This window comes from Clytia hemisphaerica, unplaced genomic scaffold (genome assembly GCF_902728285.1).
Source record: "Clytia hemisphaerica strain Z4C2 unplaced genomic scaffold, Clytia hemisphaerica genome assembly, whole genome shotgun sequence".
NCBI classification, from domain to species: Eukaryota; Metazoa; Cnidaria; class Hydrozoa; order Leptothecata; family Clytiidae; genus Clytia; species Clytia hemisphaerica.
In genome coordinates, this window is record NW_027104154.1 from 476,193 (window position 1) to 489,214 (window position 13,022).

Consider the following 13,022-nt stretch of genomic DNA (forward strand, 5'->3'; position numbering starts at 1 on the left):
TTATTTTCTGATCACACGCTACGTCTTCCGTTTATTTTATTAATTTATTAACCATACTTAACTATATTCTTTACTATTTCCATTTTACAGTATTTGTTTATATTTTCCGAAGCTCTTATGTATGCCTATTCTTACTTGTACATACTTTGTACATTGTTACTTTTTTATTTACCGTTTTATTTCAAATTTAGGAACTTTTATATTAAAGATAAAATCAATTGATTTGTCTTGTATTTTGCTCCCTTTACTACTTTCTGGATATTTAAGTACGTGTGGGAATAGGCTTAAGGAATAAGGGGCCTTTTAAGGCCTAAATAGGATAATAAAAGAAACGTTCTACCAAATTTAGTACATGGCCGTTTAAACCATTGAGTTTAAAGCCGAAAGGGCTAGAGTTCAATCTCTAACCTTTCTCAGGCAAGAAAAAGTGAAGCCTTAAGATTGAATCTAGCAATTCCTTTGTTTACAATTGATAATTTTTTCGAAATTTAGCGGTAAATTATAGTTTCAATCTGTCATTTGTGTAAAAACCAGGCGAGCCGCTCAAGGCCGCGCAACTTTGGTAGGATTTGTTGGCTTCAAATCCTACCAAGGAGATTGACTTCTAGCCCTTCGGGCTTATACTTTATTGGTTTAAACATCATCAACCTGTCAGATAAGAATTTCAGAAAATTGTGACCCTGTCAGAACGAAACGTTCGCCATATTAAATCCACACCAAAATTGACAAGAATTATGAGATCTTTTTATCGCTTCGCAGTACACTCTGTTAGCATTGTCTGTTTGATAAAAAAATATTCCCGTACTCTGCGATAAAGTACGATTTATAAATAGCTCTTATCCCCGGGGGGGGGGGTACTAGGATTGATGGGTGTCGGGTATGTGCGTGCCAGACCTCTGGACCCTTACCCTTAGAGAGACTGAATTTTGGTGAAAAGGTGACCCTTAGAGAGACTCAGTGTAGAAAAACCCAACCCTTAGAGAGACTTTTTCACAAAAAAATTCTATAATGGGCCAAAGAAATTCGATTTATAAAAGAATTTCTCCAATTTTCGAAAAATTTCTCTAATTTTTGAAAAATTGTCTCACTTTTTTTAAAAATGTTCTCACTTTTTTGACTTTTCACTTTTCTTTGACCCGAGTTTGTGAAAAAACCGACCCTTAGAGAGACTGATTTTGACTTTTGTTGTTTTGGTAACCCTTAGAGAGACTTTGGGAGGGTGAAAAACCTTACCCTTAAGGCACGCACATACCCAGCACCCATTTTTGCCTAAGTACCCCCCCCCCCCGGGCTCTTATCGTCTTCCTTCTCTAACCAACAGTTCATCGCAGCGGTCTGTTTGAAAAAAAAATCAAATTTGAGAAAAGACAATGACAACAGACACTCTACAGCAATGAATTTTAAAATTTCTTCTTTATTTCTTATTCCCTACTCTAAGACAAGTCGACTGAACTAGATAAAACAAGTCGTCGAAATGTAACCTGATAGCAGCTGTGGAGTTTTCTACGCGACACGCTGAAGCTCTAAAGATCGCTGAAAACTAACATCTGAGGAAAATGGCCCTATCTCTACAAAAAATTTGAGTCAACTTTTTGTCTCGTGCCGAAAACTTAAAAATTAAAATGGCGCTCCATGAAAAGTGTGTTTTATAGATAGGAATTAAAATTCTGTCCCACAATGCTTTGCGAGTGGAAAGGTTTCAAAATGGAGGCGGAAGGTGAAAATGGATGTTTTGTTATTGTTTTAAAACTCAAGTTTTTGGTCTTTATACTTTATAAACTTCATAAAAGTATTCAGTAATGGTTTGTATTCATTTTCTATAGCTTCAGTTTTCTTCTACTGATAACATAAAGATGTTTGTTTATGATTTTTCTCTCTTTTTCAGTGATATTTGTGTATGATGTTATTATACTTTGTTTTCTCTTGTGTGATCAATTTAAAGCAAAAAAGATTCTTTTTTGAGCATATTCATCCATTAAAGAACCTTGTTTGTGAAATACAATAATGTTTTGCATGCTTCTTTTCCAAAAAAGTTCTGAATTTGCTTTGAGAGAACTTGACATATCTCCCGACCCAAAAGTTGTCGGCCATGACACCCTTTCCTGTCGATATTGCTCTCGGACCCGTTCCTCTTAAATAAATTTCTACGCGGTCCGCGTACAGACGCGCGACCATATTCTTCAGATTGTATATTTTCGCCCACGTCTTTAGAGCTTCAGCGTACTGGGCCAGAAAATACACAATCTGTTATCAGGTTATCGAAATGTGCCTAGAAAGGTTTTGCATTCCGGTTTTGACAACTCGATTCCAGTGGTTTTCGTCTGGTTTCCACCGGTTTCCACTGGTTTTGCATCGGGTTCCACTGGTTTTGCATTGGGTTCCACAAGGTTTCCACTGGGTTCCACTGGGTTTTATAGGTTTCGTGTATTAGATTTAACGATATAGAATGACTGGAAATTCAAAAAGTAATAGATAGGGGAAAAATAATGTCTAGGTGAATAAATTGTGAAAAACTATTTCATGTAGATACACCCCTACTTACTATAGGTACCCAGCCAAACAAAGCAGGTTTAAATCCTGACACAATTGGCTGCAAAAGCCTGGCATAAAATAAGTGGACTCACCATGTTTCTCACTGCTCGTCTTTGTTGCTGATCTAGTTGTCTTCTTTATATTAGATTGTTTGTTTTGTTGACTCACTAAAAGATAAAAACATCATTTTTGAAGTCAGATTTATAGATTTAGAAAGAGACCGACAATCCATCTAAATTTTGGTACCAAATGTACAGAGAATGACTTGTAGACAGATTTCTGGGGTTTCCTGGTTTGTTTACATTTAGGTAATTTCTTCCCCCTTTTGAAATGGTCTAAATATGGACTTAACTTCCCAGGTAAGATTTGACCATTCTTTCCAATTCAGCTTGAGGTTAGCGAGGCAAAACCTGGGTAAACCCCCAAATAAAGAAATGTGTGTAAATAAATGATGTCATCAGAAATTCATCTCTGATCATCCTTCTCGCAGCTTAAAAAAATCACTTGATTTTTCATATGATACTTTAGCTTTCATTTCTGGAAGAAGCAAGCGGTAACATATTTCAAGAAAGCAATCAACAGCGCAAGAATAGGTACGACTGCCAGTTGTCCTGCTTGAATTTCGGAAATGTGCAACATTCAATGCAGTGTCTAGATTAATCGCAAAGTCTTCCTCTGCCATACTGTGAAAAATCTTCAAATTATTTTAGGAGCAAAAAGCAAAAAATGTAATTACAGTTGACACTGTCTAATTTGACGTTCTACTATTTGATAAGCCCGTTTTGGATAAAAATTTGAAGTCACTTTAAAGGTTTTGAAAAACCACTCTCTTATTTGATTTCTAGTAACAAAAAAAATGCCAGATATTTTGAAATTCAAATGTTCGATTTTGTTGCGTTCAAATTAGAAACTCAAAATTTGACTCCTCAAATATTGCAAATATCAAAGATTTCTTCCAAAAAACTTATATAAATTTTCAGCAAGATCTTCGGTTATTGTACTGATTCGACGTTCCAAAACCAATCGCAATAATCAACCTTCGCTTCGCCTTCTTCTTCCCGTGTTACTCTATAATTCAATATTTACTTTAGGGATTTGGGAGACTTTCTCAATATTCAATATGCTGTGGTATTCGATGAGAATCCCTTGAAATTTGAATTAGAGAGTGTCAACTACTGTATATATAGATTTTTGCAAAATGCAAACTTTCCTTTATGGAATTTCCCTTTATAGGGCGCCTTGTTTTATACTTTAGTTCAGTTTCAAAAATTCTTTTAATTGTCAGCTGTGTGCTGTTCTGTATCAATAGTGTTAGAACGATGATGGAAAAAACTATATAAATAACTGTCAGACTGTTGTTCTGTCAGTCTGTGTTCTGTTTCGCTGGAAAATATAAATCAATCTCAATGTCTAAAAAGGATTCAAATTGTTTAGTTTTCCTTTCAGCAAACTCACACTGGATTGTTGGGTTTATAGAAAAGTAGTGCGATTGGACTACTGGACTGTGCTAATAACTGGAATAAAACAGATTTAAAGAAACAGGGAGAAATTCAAGATGTCTGCCACCATCACATCAGGTCCACCAACTTTCCTTTTTTATCGCTGACATTACCTTATACCTAAAGCCAGAGCCATCGGCTGATCGTTTGAAACATAGTCAATAGAAGAAATACCAGATAATTCAATTGACATTGTTTGAAACTGTTTGAAAGCTCCGACACGATAGGAAGAAACAAACGTCCGCCGCGCAAGCTAAAAAAGAGCTATCCTGTAAAACACGGCTTATCGCTCTTCATTCCGGGAAATCAAATAACCGTTAATTGATAATGTTCCGCTAAGCGGAACTAAAATACTGAAACGCGCGCGCAAAATTATGAGATGTTTTCCCAACTTTCCCTCACGAGTGAAGCTATGAATGCCATCCTCGGAAGCTTTAGGCTTCCTGCGGTGGCAAAAACCAAATCTTAAATCTCCAACCACCAAATGACAATGAAACAAAAACTAAAGCAGCGATCAAAACTGAGAAAATCCAAAGAAATCAAGACAAACAAGATCGTATCAGGGCAGAAATGACTGATGATCAAAAACGTATCCACGAAGCCAATTGCTATACTGGAGCATCGAACTGGTTGACCAACCTTCCAATTAGAGATCAAGGCTATGATCTTAACAAGGAACAGTTTCACCACCTCTCGTCTACCAAGTGAATGTATCTGTGGTAATCGTTTTGATATCAGCCATGCTCTGTCCTGCAAGAAAGGAGGCTACGTTACTCTTAGACATAACGAGGTACGAGATATCACTGCTAAACTTTTGGATGAGGTATGTGTAAACGTACTAAACGAGCCGAGACTAATCACTCTTGACGGCGAAGGATTGACGCACAAAACCGTGAATACTTCCAAAGGAGCACGACTTGACGTAAGCACGACTGGGTTCTGGACACCTGGCCAAAGAGCATTTTTTGATATTAGGGTCTTTGACCTAAGCGCTGGAAGGTACAGGGGTTTGGAGCTCAGCAAGTGTTTCCAAAAAAACGAAAATGAGAAAAGGAGACATTACAATGAACGTGTGAACAGTGTCGAAAATGGTACTTTCACCCCATTAGTATTTTTTACAAACGGAGGTATGGGACGTGAATGCCAAACATTCTACAAAAGATTAGCCGTGATGCTTGCTGAAAAACGTGGTGTACATCTCCATGAATCGATTTCGTTTATTCGATCAAAGATATCATTCAGCTTGCACAGTGATCTTTCATTGGAACTTTGCAAAATCGGGATTATTTTGGCTAATATCCCTTGTATCTCCTTAAGTAGTGTTCATAAGGAGATGAAATTTGGTATATAAAGTATCCTTATATCAATGTAAAAGTAGGAAAAAAAGTTTTTTGATAAATAAAATTGTTCACCAGTTATTGGGCACTTTCGTTTTCGAGGGATCCCTCTATCCCGTCCTCATCCCGTTTGAGATCCCTCTAAATCGGAATCAAGATAATTCCGGATAGGAAAGTGCTAGAGACTTGAAATTTTCACATAATGTACTTATATTTGCCTTCTAAAGGATAAAAGAAAAAGAAAGCATTTCTTCTCAGTTAATTTCCTAAAATTTGGCTAAAACAAGAAAATTTGAATCCGATTAATCCGATCAAAGATCGCCGTGTTGTTGAGATCGTCTTTGTTATGTATTCGTGGATCCCGTTCCATTTGGAGTAGAACTGTTTTTATCAAATTTTCAAGTTTCTGTTTCTTCACTGGAATCGTTTTACAGCCCGGCACTGCTACTAAGTTGTGCTATTTCATTTTTTTTCAATTGGTCATTTTCGTCAGACCTTAGACTTATTGTCACTTGATACAGTCTAGTGCCACTAGCGGTTATTGTTTTCAATTATTTATTTATTTATAAAACCAAAATGATCTAAACATCTCATAATTTTGCGCGTTTTTCAGTATTTTAGTTCCGCTTAACGGTAGCATTCTTATCTTACGGTCTCTCTATTGTTTTATCATCATCAAAAAGACTTTTCCGGAGTTATTTTGATCTGATTACTCATTTTGAAATGTCGGTTTGTCTTTTTCTTATCCCTGGAGAGTTAAATGAATCTAAGGAAATTCCCTTTTCTGGGAAATTCCCTTTTTATACCACAAGTAGTTATTAAGCGCTCTTCATAGGTTAAAAATATTACTCTACAAAGTACTCGAACAGTTATGTTGCTAAACTTGTACATTAGTAAAATAACTATGAAGAGCAGTATCTTCAGATATATATACGCTTTTATAGGAAAAACCAGTTAAGTCATATGATTCTGGCTGGCTGCTCTTAAATTTATATGAGTTTTCAGCCTTAAATGTCAATACTTAATCAAAGTTTTGGCCAAATTTAGCCCTCGTATTCTTATGAAATTGTTCTTATAAAAAACGTGTAAAACAAGGCACGGATGTCACTCTAAGTAGACTGTAAATCACTCCCTTGACACATTTGTTAGCATTTGAAAGAATTTGTCTCAGATGAGAGGTTATTCTTAACAACAAATTATTGTAGGGCTAAGATCATTCCTTTTGAACGCAAATTCAACTCTATGTGTTCGTTTTGCTGTGGTGGCACCTTAATGAAAGTTATGGCTAGTTTACTCTAATTTATTGCCCTTATTGTACGTANTAATGTTCTACAACATGTTTTCGAATTCAAATTTTCTAATTCTAGAATTGAGGGTTTTTTAAAGCTGAAAGGGATACTAGGTAGACTTGTTCAGAACCTACTCCGCCAGACTCTGCATGATTTTAAAGTTCGTTTTTAGTTCTTTTAGTTCTTATTCAGTTTAAAGGGATAATCAGATGAAATTTTGCCTACTTTAGATGTTATTTAGTGATTAAATCTTTAAGTAGATTTTTTAGAATAAGAGACAATAAAATGTTGAAATGATGAACATCAGATGTACTTTTTTCAAAAGACCATAATCCCCTTTTCATATTTCATCTGATCATCCAGTTCTCTAATGTTATACTCATTTGTTTTGTTCCCATTTCATTTATATTGATATAACTTTTTTTCATTTTAAATAAAGTACATATCAGTCTGAACAGGTTTCAATTGGATTGGTTTTAGCTTTTGAGTATAATAACTGTAAATGTGTAATAAGTATAAATGACTTTGTTTGTTTATTTTGGACTTTTTCAATATTTCAAGTTTTATTTTTGATCAAGCCTGAAGCATGTGATAGCATTTGGTAATGAGTGAATCTATTCTGTTGTAAAATTTTATGTACTAATAATAGCTTCTCCTTCTCCCTACCCATGGCTTCAAAAACTTTGTATGTTCTTGTCTTTTCATCTTCAGAGAGGATCAGATTATTAAGTTATACTACTTTTGCACACTCAGTAACACTTTATATCATTCCATCTTCCAATCTAACAGTCAGTTTTCGAATTTACTTTGGTTTTCTCTCCTTCATACTTCCGATCGTACAATACTCTACCAAGGCTTTCTATAGGAAAAGACTTACTAATAAAGGTTAACCACTCTCGTGGAGGTACTAAATAAAAAGCAAGAGGCCAAGTTTTTAAAAAGAAGAACTTGTTCTTTCACTGTATATAAAATTCTTCTCTACAGAATTGGATCGATAGCCAGAAAAAAGTGCCATCAAAACCTAGAGTTGAAGAATGGTATTAAAATATTTACTCCCTTTTTCTAGAAGCATTGTGTGTTTATGATACGAAAATGCTAGAGTAAGCCTACGTTTTCGACTACACCGAGGGGCTTTGTGATTTTTTTATAAAGGGGAAAACCAAGAAAGTTCAGAGGTTGGAAGTCTAAGAGCCAGCGGGGGAAGTTTATTCAAATAATGCAAATTAATTGTACACAACAGTTAATTCATCGTTCTTTCTTTCTACTTCCCGATAGTTAACTCACGTTAATTTTGTATGTTGCTGAAATTGTATCTGCACTTATAGTTCCCGTTTTACAAATATGTTTTTTGCTTTTCAGGTAGTGGTGAGTTTATCACATCTGAAGCAATAGAACAGACAAACATAGTCTGGTCCAATCTATTAGACAACACGAAAGATGAGTATAAAGAAGAGGCCAAAGCATGGAAACAGCCATCGTTCTTCGAACTTTCAACCGATGGCCAGAAATCGAATATTGATAGTGTTAGGAAAAAAATTGATTTATTGGTAAGAACTTTTCAGAAAATCTATTGTTAGTTTTTCCCATGATGAAATTCAAATGAAGTGGGTCAACTTTTCATCACATAGAATTGACAGTGGTCTTTTTAAATGCTGGGAAATTTTTCAATTTAGAATGGAATGTTCGATAAGGATTTATTTCACTTAATTCTTGATTGATATGTCGCTTTCTAAACCAGTGAGATTACTTAATAAACAACAATATTATTTAGACTTCTTCAAAATTTATTATTAATTTAGTGCACTGAATTAGAAGGATATGGAGTTGAAACCCTGGTTATAGAAGCAGATAAGGCACGACAAGGGAGAAAAATACTTGATTACGGCAGCAAAAAAGCCAATGATTTTTGGGAGGAAGATCAAAATATTGAATATGACTTTGGTTGTTTCATTTGCGGTAAGATAATATTTTTGTTTATTATTTAGAACTTTTTTGAGATATATTGTATTGATGTATTGTTTATTGTTTATTCTCTATTGTTTTGATTGTTTTTGTAAAACTCGTGCACGAACGAAAGTCGACATGTGAAACGAACAATCAATATCTATAGCAACAGTTCAAACCCCACTTTAATATCATTTTTTATAATAGGCCCATTGTTTGATGTGTAAATAAAGAGTCGGATTTTTTTTTTAAATGCAGCATGCGAGCATGAAATGAAAAATGTTGAGAGAGGAAATAGGAGGAAGTTTTATTTACTTCCAACCCCTTTCATGTTGCCGCCATATGCTTTAATATTTTCGACTCAGAGGAAACCCCAATGTGACCCTCTCTAAAACAAACAACTGGTTTGTTCTATTATCAAAAGAAACTTTATCTGTTGAAATTTACTCATTTCTATGAATAGCCTCAATGGGCTGTCAGATCAATTCATTTAAAAAAAATTTAAATTGATTTTAAAATGACATGGCCTCGATGGGCTGAGTTGGAAATCGTTTTTGAAAACAAACCCGTTTTAAATTTGAAACGAAAATAGAAAGTAAATCAATTTTGAAATCAAAATTTAGTTCAAAATTAAAATCAAAAGCTATTGCTAAAATGAATGTGAAAAGTAAATTATTTTAATTTTTTTTATAGAAATGTCAAAACAATTTAACTTGGCACTCATGGGCCACCATAGTAGTGCACAATGGGAACTTGAAGCGAACGAAGACAATATTGAAAACATCTTTTTCGCAGGTATTTGCATTTATGAAATTTATATCATCGTTATTTATATCACAGGTTTTCGTTACCCTTTCTTATTGCCGACCCCAAAAAGTAGAAGCATTTTGATTGGTCGAGAACATATATTTCATATTCCTCTAGTCTGGAAATATGACCGCGTTGACTTTTGGGGGACTGGGTAAGCGACGGGAGGAAAATCAAACCAAACCAGCCAAAAAGTTCGGAGAACTGACTTGGGAGTCAAAGGGAAAAACGCAACAAAAAAAAATATTTTCAGATTAACTTTTACTTTGGAGTTCTTCCATAAAAGACACTAAAATCAAATCTGATGAAAGAAATTGTTATAAAACTACAAATATTTTCAGCTTTTGGTATAAAATTCGTCCGTGTGATAACCAAACAGTTTTTTATCAATGCATACAAAACAACTGAACAAACTTGAGATTCTTGAATGTTTGCCAATAAGATTTCTCATAACATAACAAGGGAAGTGTAATGTCTTGTATTAAACCAACTGACGAGTGATTATTATAAAGGTTCTCTCCTAATTCTCGTTCTCGACCAGTCAGTCTCGAAAAGGTACGCCCTTGACTTTTTAACTCAACAATCTTTACATCTGTACATCTTCCTTCTCAATTTCGAAACATTTAAAGCTTTACGATAATTAAGAAAGTATCCAAATAGTTTTGCTGTTGAAAAAATGTTGTTCTTTCTGTTCTTTAACCATTATTACACGCATACATTTCCATCGTGGGACTCCTTTCCTCTGCTATTCTTTTCCTTGCATCGAAACAAAAACATAGAAAAAGACTGAGGAGTATTATCAATCTGTTCGTCCAATGATGAAAGGTTTCTTCTCTATCGAAACAATACTGTACACCATCTGCATTTTGAATTACCAATCTAGAAACTTTCAAATACATCTCTGAAAAATCTGCGACTCTTCAAAACAAAACTTCTGGATCGAAAGTGAGCGAAAAATGCTTCTCTGTTTTGTTTTTGTGTGAATATTTTCGGCGGGAACATATCGCATCAAATGTTTTTGTTCGAAAATTTTAACGTTCGAATTCATCATGAATGTGGCTGACGTTTGGATATAGTTTGAAGTAGTTTTGAAAGTTTATTGAGTTTGTAAAAGAGGTTTCATGGTAAGTATTATGTGTGTCTGCCTGGGTTTCCAAAGTTTTGAGATTCTGTCAACAAGGGTTCACTCACAGATTGTGTCATTCAAAACTGTATCAGACTTTTTCAGTTGCACCAGACTAAACTTTGTATGTTGAGGTAAGAGTTTTTTTCTGAAATTTTGAGTCTGGATACCCAGGCTAATCTATGTTCAAAGATGTAATGGAATAAGAGTGAAATTTAAAAATATAATGCTGCAACCATCTATTGGGTCTTTAGTAAAAGACCATTGATCAAGCAACTGGTTGATTGAGAGTGTGGTCGCTCTGTATTTTTCTTTATTATTATCTGTTATTCGGAAAATCGTCTAATCAGAATCGAATTTGTAGTCATACTTTCTCCTCCTTATGATTTCAAAGTTTGTTTTATTAAGACAAATACTATGGGACCGTCCATACAGTACGTACGCAGTGAAGGGGGGGAGAGGGGGTTTAGCAAAAGCGTACGTGTTCTCTGCATACAAGGGGGTGGTGTGTCAGATATTTTGAACATTTTTACGTACGAACTATACATTTTGACCCCCTAAATTTAATTGTTTTTTGGACCTACCCCGGTGGGGTGGAGGTCCTATAAATTAACCTGTGTTCGTCCGTTCGTCCGTTCGTCCGTTCGTCCGTCCGTTCGTCTGTTACCAACTTTTCTCAGGATTGAATCATAGGAATCTTTTGATTTTTGGTACAAAGGTGCAAAATGGTCAAAATGTGACGGAGCCTGATTTTCGAAAAAAAATTTTGGGGGGCAAATTTCAGCCGAAAAAACTGTTTTTCTGGACTTTTGAGAATTAGATAATTATTTTTTTATGATTTTTTGAATGAAAGTAGGCTACCATCATAGGTAAAAGATGGCTCAAGCAGATTTTCGCAAAAAAAAATTGTTTGCTCAAAAAACGCATGTTTATCAATAAGAATCACTATTAATAAGCATACATCAATGTTCTTAGTCAAATTACTCAATTTTTTTATGAGATAGATGTTTTTTTTCTCCATGGGCTTACTTTTGCAGAATATGTGTGTTTAGACATGAAATTTTGGCTGCTTGGCGTGTTTTTATAGAAAAACTGACCAAATTCGACATTTTTTTATAAGCACATTATCAATTACTTACGTATTAGCTTTTCTCGAGATTGGCTCTTTCATTCTTTATGATTTTTTGCACAAAGATGCATAACTATAAACCCTCGAATGTGACGGAGCCCGATTTTCGAAAAAAAATGTTTTTGGGCAAATTTGGGCCAAAAAACGGCTAAAAAGCGGTATTTTTGGACTTTGTGAAATATTTAATCATTGTTTTTTTCTGATTTTTTTGCATGAAAGTAGGTAAAAAATGGCTTAAGCAGATATTTGAAAAAAACTAATTTTTTCAGCTCAAAAAACGCATATTTATCTATAAGAATCACTATTAATAAGCATACAATCACTCAATTTTTTTATGAGATAGATTTTTTTTTGCTCACGAAGTCTTGAATATGAAAGAATATTTCAAGAGCATGAAATTTTGATTTCTAAACGTTTTTTTATAAGAAACAAATGACTCATTTTAATAGATCGTCACTATTTGTGCTCTGAATGATTGTTTAATGCTCACGCTCACGTAGATATCAATTATACCAGGTGCACCAAAAAAAAGTACTTTAACTTGAATTATGAGCTATCATACATTAAATTTGAAAAAGTAGTTCGAAAGTTATCTCCAAAAAACTGACTTTTTTTCCATGTCGAGATTTCAAAAAATCATTAAAAACAGCGAAAAAAATTCAAGTTAGAACATCCTCTATTCATGATATGCACCATTGCAATGTCTTCCGTTCCACCCAATAGCTGATTGGTCGAAAGTGACGTATTGACTGCTTTTACGTCACTTCCAACCAATTCCATGACGTAATGTCAGAAGACATTGCAGTGGTGCATATCATGAATACAATAAAAAAAGAATAAACAAAAAATTTAAATCCTGAAGCTCATAATATCTCAACAAACCTGTATACTTTTTTTTGGTGCACCCGGTTAGTTTTAAATGCATAACCAGGTAGGTCCATAAAAGTATCACTTGTTATTTTCATAGTTAACCATACCGTCAGTAAAACAATTTTACCCAACGCAAATCACCGATTCGCAACTGATAGAATGGACAGCAGTGGACAGGGACTGGATTCAGACGTCTCTTTTTTTGCAAAAAAACATAATTAAGTGAAGTCTATTCCAAAATTCTGATGGTCGAAGTGGACTTTTTCAGAGGGCTGTAACTTTTGACCCGAAAAGAGATATGAAAAATCTGAATACATATTTGAAATCAGCGGGATTCAAAGTTTTGGAGTTGAAAACAATTTCATCTTCCTTCTCACATTTTCAGAAAAATCTATAAAGCTTACAAGAAGCCGCTTGAAATTACCTTTTCAATGAGGTATTACTTTTAGTCATATCTTTCTCCCTTAAAGAGCAATGTTTGAATAAGTACAG

The 13,022-nt window shown here is 34.5% G+C and overlaps 1 protein-coding gene across 1 annotated transcript in view; it reads right to left on the bottom strand.

Annotated features, from left to right (window-relative positions):
• Positions 1-13,022, bottom strand: part of LOC136814105 (E3 ubiquitin-protein ligase RMND5A-like) — a 185,532-nt gene that overhangs the window by 52,140 nt on the left and 120,370 nt on the right. The gene's annotated exons all lie outside the window — the stretch shown is intronic.